This window comes from Varanus komodoensis, unplaced genomic scaffold (genome assembly GCF_004798865.1).
Source record: "Varanus komodoensis strain SLA01 unplaced genomic scaffold, ASM479886v1 scaffold33, whole genome shotgun sequence".
In the NCBI taxonomy this organism is placed as follows: domain Eukaryota; kingdom Metazoa; phylum Chordata; class Lepidosauria; order Squamata; family Varanidae; genus Varanus; species Varanus komodoensis.
In genome coordinates, this window is record NW_025335817.1 from 7746282 (window position 1) to 7754355 (window position 8074).

The following is an 8074-nucleotide window of genomic DNA, read 5'->3' on the forward strand; positions in this document are numbered from 1 at the left end:
CCTGAGCATTAAATCAACAAACTTAAATACTTGCAGAGAAAATAATAGTGCCAAAGATCTCAAAATTACTAAAACATGTTTTCGAAACTAAAAAGCCATGGGAAATAAAAAAAGTCTTCATCTGAGGCCATAAAGATCACAAAACAGGCACCAAGAGAAACTCTCTGTGGAAGGAATTTCACAACTGAAAGGTCCTTTGTCTAGCCACCCATGTTACCTCATTTGGTGGGGAAGAAGGCCTGCAAAAATATTTTTAGAGTCCTTTTATTTATAGTTATGGGGTAGAGAAACCTTCGGGAATGCTGCTTTTAAGGCTTTAATATTAAAGCCTTAAAGGTTGATATTAGCACACCTGTTTACAGGGGCTCACTGAGTGTCCCTGTGTTGAATGCGTCCACCACTGCCTTCTGGCTGTGCGTTGGAAAGTGAGTGGTAGGCAACTGTGGGTAAAGTTGGTTCATCCTTCCTGATATTGTGCGTTAGTCATGCACCCTTACGATCTTTGGGAGTTATTTTGAATGAAAGGGTGAAAATGATGAAGCAAGAGTGGATCGGTACATGAGGAGGGGTGACAGCTCGTTATAAGGGCCCTGATTAAGCTCGCTCACTTCTTCAGTGAAAAAGAGGATCCTAGGTCCTCTTGGAAAGACCCTCACTGAGACCTTCCATCTGGAGAGCCACTGATAGAGGGCAGTAGTGGGAAGGATGGTCTGAAGTATGCTGTGTTTGAGGTTCACATCTTTTTGGGTATTTCGTTAAAGAATGTACCATGTTTTTCTGGAGAGTTGTGTAACTGTCTCAGTGGTGAACCAGCTGACTTCTAGTTTACATAAGCTGGTTCCTCACTTGTTGACTACAAAATCTAAGAGTGACTAGCATAGGTGGAGGCCACCGTAAATATCACATTGAAGTAAGACCTGTAATTCTCTGCTGCCCAGGGGGCAGTAGAAGAAGATCTAATTGATTTTTACCTCAGAGGATGAACGTTTGTGGAACGTGAGGATAAATTTCTTAATGGTAAAAGCAGCCCTTAGGGCTGAATGGGTTCACCCTTGCCTGACAACTTCATGCTTTTCTGTTGGGACTGCTGAAGCTCTGGACTTTTTGAACTGAGCAGGGGACTGGCCTCGATTGGACAAGGCCCCCTTCAGATGTATGATTCTATAGTTATATTAAGAGAAGGGTGATATTTTGACTAAGAGTTAGTCCTTCAGGACTAACACATCTATTATGATCATGGGACCGGGACTCAGACGATCTGGGTTCTAGTCCCCGCTCAGCCATGGAGCCAACTGGGTGGCTTTGGGCCAGTCACAGACTCTCAGCCCAACCTACTTCACAGGGTTGTTGTTGTGGGGATAAGATGGAGGAGGAGATGTAAGCTGCCTTGAGCCCTTTGTAGGAAAAAGGCAGGATATAAATCGAAAAATAAATGAATAAATGAAAAGCCTACACTCTTCCAATCACCTGCAGCCCCTCCATGACACCAAAAATTTTGGGCTAGTATTCTCTCAGTTTAACCAATCTCACTGGGCTGTTGGGAGGATGAAATGGGGGAAGGTGACTTTGTATCCCAGCCTATCTAGAAGGAAAACGGAAAATAATAATGCATACATTTTAAAATGGAATGTAAGAATATGTTCCATTGGACTCACCTGAGATATAATGATTCACTGCTGACAGATGTCACACTTAGAAGCAAACGGCTGAGATGGCTAGAGAGTTAGCTTACCATTAACACTAACAATAGAAGGTAAATATTTAACTCAGACCTCTAAACTGATCTTATTCTGTTCCTGAATTCTTATTGCTGATCTAACTGCAAAAGAGAGACAAAAATACTCTATCAGAAATATTTTTTTGTGGTGGATAACAGATCCAGTTCTCCTAAGTGGGATTTCTAATGTCAAATATTTCATATGCATTACAGAATGTGGTAGAAGCAGGGACTCTGTGCGCATGTTGTCTTATAAGTGGGGTTTATCGCAGAGAGTAACATGGGTGACTACTGCTCAGCTTTGGAGTGGTAGAGGACACCATCTTGTCTTCCGTGGTTAACTTTTCTGTGAAGCTGCTGGGAGTGGTTCTTAGGGGGTTTGAAGCCAGATACCCTCAGTGTGCTGATGACATGCTGCTGTATCTCCCTGTGACAACAGAAGAGGCTGTGCAAGCAGTGGATCAGTGCTTGGATTCAGTGATGAACTGGACGGGAGCCAAAAAACTGAAGCTGCATCCTGGCAAGACAGACGCCCTGTGGGGGGGGGGGGAGTGTTTCCTGAGCCTGGGAAACAGACGTTTTGTTTATTCTGGATGGGATTGCACCGCCTTTGAAAGATTAGGTTTATAGCCTTGGGTTACTCCCAGATCCATTGCTGTTGCTGGAATCCCAAGTGACCTTGGGAGCTTGGAGTATCATTTACTGTCTTCAGTTGGTTTTCCAACTACAGACTGTCTTGGACAGCGGTAACACAGCCACGGTAATACATGCACTAGTAACCACAAAACTGGATTGCTGCAGTGCCCCCTGTGTGGGGCTACCCTTGAGGCTGGTCCAGAAGTTAGTGCCAGTGCAGAATGCGCTACTCAGCGGTCAGCTGGAGTGGTATTTTGCTGAAAGAACTACACCGGCTGCATATCTAAGGTCCAAGTTTGCCAGTGTATGGAGACCCTTCTTCCTTACCAACCTACCCAGTATCTGAGATCATCAGAGGGCATTTCCTAGTGGTTCCATACGGACCTTTGGACTCTACCAGGAGAAGAACCTCTGCTGCTTTGAAACTTTCAGTGTTTGGAGGTTAGACATGCTCTGACGTTGTGATGTTTTTGGCACCTGCTTAAGATATCTGTATTTCAGGAAGACTTCCTAGCTAACCAACGATGGTTGGTCGGTTAGTTAGTTATTATCATGTTTTAGATAAGTTGTCTTTACCCTTTTAGATGTTTTCTCTCTTTGTTTGCCTCTCCAGAATCTATCAAGAGTGGTATACAAATGCTGTAAACAAATGTATGTACACACAACAAACATAACTTCTGCAGATATTCCCCTGTAGCAACCAGCACCATTGCCCTTTTAACGGGTTGAGTTCCCAGGTGTATGTTTGTCATGTCAAGGAAAGAAAGTATTGATGATACTTAAGAGCAGGAATAAAATATTTTTTGGGTTTATATACAAAGGAGATTGCACACTGACCTTTCTTTCAGATCATCTTAAGAAAAGATAAAGGAAAAACCACTTTCTATGATTTGGTTTTTCAGCTAAGTACTTTTGGGAAACTCTTAGTCATTAGCTTATGTATTGAAGGTTCCTACAAAATATGCTATAGAATCTACATGTGTTACAAAGGATTCCAAATCCTCTTCTATAATGCATTTTAAGTTCAGATGTGGCACAGTCAAACTTGTTCCCAATTTGAACTGTGACCTTGAATACACCAAACACTCTCCTGCGGCTGCATGTTCCATGGGAAAATTGGCCATTACCCACAAACATGCTGTTCTACTATTGCTGTTTGTCTCATTGAGCGAGCTTCCGTGAGCAACTAAGAAAATGCTCTGTCTAAACCAGCCCTGAGATGTTAAGTCACAGGAGGTTTTAATGCTGAAACTGCAGTGGCAGATTGGAATATACAGCTACTATTATCAGTACAATTTGTACTATATGTAACTCTCACCTTCTTCCTAGAGGTCAGAGCAGCTTTTAAGCCTTAGTGTAGATTTGGGAGGTAAATAAGGTTGAATGACAGTGATGCCTAATGCCTCCAATTGCTTTAATTGAAGAGCAAGAATTTAACCCTGGTTTATCCATTCTGTCAGAAAATCTTTCCAATATACCATTTGGCCTCTTCTTATCCCCAGAATGACATGTAAGGTAAATTAGATTGAAATATAGTACTTTGCCCAAGGCACCTCAATGAACTTAATAGCCAAAGAGAAATGTGAAAGTAGATTTCTCACAACCAAACTACTCTATGATAATGCTATTTATCTGATAAGTATTTCATTTCAAAAACATTACTGTGGCCATGCTACACTGTCCAAGACAGTCTGTAGCTGGAAAACCAACTGAAGACAGTATAGAATATGAATAGAAACTGCACAACCATTTGTTTGGATGGTAAAATGTCCCCAATTACATTAATTAGTGTGGCTACAGTCCTCTATTTAAGGGTGGTATTTTTATTGGAAGGACTGTCGAATTCAGTACTGGCTTCTACATATAAAGTAGCATCAGATGGAAAGCAGCAACCCTGAAGCTGCCAATCAACAGTGCTTGGACTGGCTCACAGATCATGGTCTTTCCCACTATGGGAAAAATTATATTACAGCAATTATTTCTTAATGCACATCTATACCTATGAATTAGCATATGCAAATTGGTCTTTTAAAACTGATGTTTCCTCTTTTTTTCCCAAAGTAAAAATGACCACTAAGTAGTATAAATAGCTTGAGTTTTATGAAGGGCAGTTCATTCCTAAAAAAATATTAGCTTGAAATAATTGATATATTAAGTGGATTTTCAGTTTCACTGCAAGCTGCTTTCTGTAAGAATGCTTACAAAAAATACAAGTACTTCAGCACTAAGCTCTGTAATCTGCACATTATTGCATGAGGGATGCAAAGGTGGCGTGCATCCTGCTCCACCCCAATTCCATATTGTTGCGTTAGGGTCCACACCAAACTACAATCTGTTCTCCAGTGTCTATACGGTGATTCCAAGACCGGTCCAAAATCTTTGAGGTGTTGCCTCATCACTTACTATGCAGGGTTATCTCTGAAGCTGTAACTTGTGGAAAAAGTCCCTAATCCAGGGACATCTCTGGTATCAGCAGCAGTGGAATGTCTTAAACAGAGCTGAGTAAACACTTTTGCTATATTCATGACTGTTCCTTGAGTATCTGATCATTCAAGTAGCATAACATGCTATGCTGGCATGTGGGAGTCATTTCTAGTACCTGTGGCTGCACAGACAAATGCAGGAACCACTACAGGTATCATTAGCTCCCTTTTAGTTCACACAGCACCTAGCAGAGGAAACAGAAAGCTAGGAATAAGATTCTAATTCTAACACATTTGTGTCATTCCTATTAGAAACGTATGACTGTTATGATGGGGATTAGTCACAGCAATGGTGTCATGTATTAGTACAACCTATCACTGGAGGGAAGATCATTGCTATTTTAGTGCTTGTGCTGTGTGAACTTGAATTTCCTCTAATCAGCAGATCAGTTGCTGTGCACCTGATGGCCTATCTCATGGGAAAATTCCACTAAAGTTGTTTGTGCCTCGTTGTGCATGTGACACCCCCTGCTCCACACATGCATGCTTTCACATTCAGGTTCCCATACTTACAGTGTGCATCCAATTACTCCCCCAGAACTTCTGTTGGTTTGGAAGCATTAATCACCAGGACTTAGCACAACAACAACAACAACAAATTGGGCCATATGCATATTGATGCATATTTTTTGTTCAAAGGCACTGATTACTAGGGTTGGATAGAAGTCAATGCCTTTTGTATCAGTGGTATGCAGTAGATGTCTTGCTTTGCCAGCTCACCAGAAGGCAAACATGGTCTGCAAGAGAGGTGGCTAAAATAGGAGGATCTGCTGAAAAAAGAGCTTATTCCAAATGTTTTGCCTGCTCAAAGCATTAAAACAGGAATGTTCTGACGTTAGCCAAGGTATTCCCATACTGTGCGCTAGTGAGGGAAATGCTACTATATTGCAATAAATTAATTCAAATAGATCTGTGTGAACCCCAAATCCCCACTCATGAAGGAGCCAAATTCTTTGCCTCTGCTCTGGTGCCAAGCCTCCTTCCAATCGGCCTCCAATGGATGAATGATTCTCCCGAGCCACTGCATTTGTTGCTATTGGGTCATCCAAGCACTTCAGCTGAAGAGCTGGCAGAATTACCTGCCCTCAAAGGTTGCTGCCCATCACCTTTATATAAACTGGTGTTGTATGTGTGGTTGTCTCATACATGTCTCAATATTCAATATAGAAATAAAAGCTTGTCAGAAATTTTTAAAGATTGCCTATCAATGTTAGGTTGATATTTTAGATTTTATGATCCTTTTATGATCTGCTAAAAGGATTCTGCTTAGGAAGAAGAGGAACTTTACGGGGACAGTTGTCACTACACAGGTATGTACAATATACACAAAGATCTGAATGTGAGAGGTTTTGATACATTAATTTCTGAGAATAGACATTTTATTTCTTAATCCTTTACCTGACCTCAAAAAACTTTTAGCTCTTTCTAGCTTCAGATAATGGGTTGTGTGGTAACATTTTGGTTGATATAAAACGTAGTTTGATGCAAGGCTTTCTGGTACCAATAAAGATAGTGGTTCTTACAATGTTTGAGCCCTTGTATAGATTATCTAGGTAGGCACATCTGGAGTCATTTATTTCAAATATAAAATCTCAGATTCTTGAGGCTATGATTCTGTATTTAAAATAAATGATCCCAAAAATGCTTCCCTTGAGAATCTCTACAAGGCAACAAAATTTGCAATAAGTTTGATTGGCATTTCTAGAACCAAAAGGAAAATCTTACGGTATGTTTTTACAGGCTGACTGGCCTGTACAGCACAGGTTTGTCTCTTTCTTATCTAACACAAAGTTGAAACTAATAATGTTGGATAATGCTATGTCTTATTTATGTTATTGCTACCCTGAGACACTGTAAATGGTGTAATATAAAGTTTTTAAAATAAATAAATTGTGGTTTATACTTCAGAATTAATTCCCAATTTATGAATATGATGAATTGTGGATGTCAATTGATTTCAATTAACTTCTTGATTAATGTAATGTAATTTGATTGTCTAAGTCAATAAATACAATAATCAATAAATCAATATATACAACTGATTGACTGATTTGTGGCAGGTTCATTATGATTTGACTGAACTGTCTCTCATACCTTCAACTGTGTTGATGATGCAATATTCCAGGCTGAGATTTTGTACCGCACAATGCAGAAATCATTATTTTTTTATCTATTGCACAAAACATTCTACTGTCTCCCAAATAAGAGATATGACAATATTTGAACCACAAAGCATTTAAAATGTAAACAGATAAAAGAGTAGACAGTAAAATACTTTTTTTCCTTTTTTCCAGTAAAATACAGGGTTATTGTGTGCTAGAAAAACTGTTTACCAGGGAAATAGTGGTAAATGTCGAAGCACAGGAACCCATAATGACAGTTTGAATACGCTTCACTCCACTCCAAAGAACAGCAATACTAAGCATAATAATAATCAGTTTATTAGGACCAGCATAACTGCAGTCCTATGCATAATTACTAGAGGTGTTTGCCAATCAAAAGATTTGATATGAAACCAGATTCAATGCTGCAGAAAATAGTGGAATTCAGCAGTCATCCACTTGAGCAGTGGACCCAAGTCAAGGTTCAGGAATACATGGATTCATGCATCCCATTGACTATCATGGGCAATAAAAGAATTACTGAAACATTTTCTGTTGGTCAGTCATAGATGAAATTTGCAGATATAGTAGAGGTGAGCATGTGCGCATGCGTGTAAGAGAGAGAGATTACATCTGCCAGTTTTCAAAAATTAAGGGCAGTTTGTGTGTTATGTACTATCTTTAAATAATGACACAGCATTTTTAAAAGCTATTTCTGATAATGTTTTTTATTTCTTACCAGAATTGGAGGAACTGGGAGAGGTTGCTACTGTTTTTGAGTTCATCACATATAAGAATACAGGAACAAAAGAAAAGCAATGTCGGCATATCTGTTTGAAAGCATTATTTTCTTAACTGTTCACACTACATCAAAATATGTTCTGATACGTTTCCTGAATGGTTTATTAAGCAACACTGCAGATAAAATTCATTAATTACATGTTTATGTCACTCAAACAGCTGAAGTGCTCTTACTGATGGTATGGGAACCTCAGAAGTCCAAATAAATGTATGGAATTCAGTCCATGGTAATTTAAAATGAAAACACAGTGTTTCCTTGACATATACTAATATCAGAGCCAATGTGTAAGGTCTGGGGTGTAGGCAATAAGCAGCCTGATTAGGAAACCAGGGTG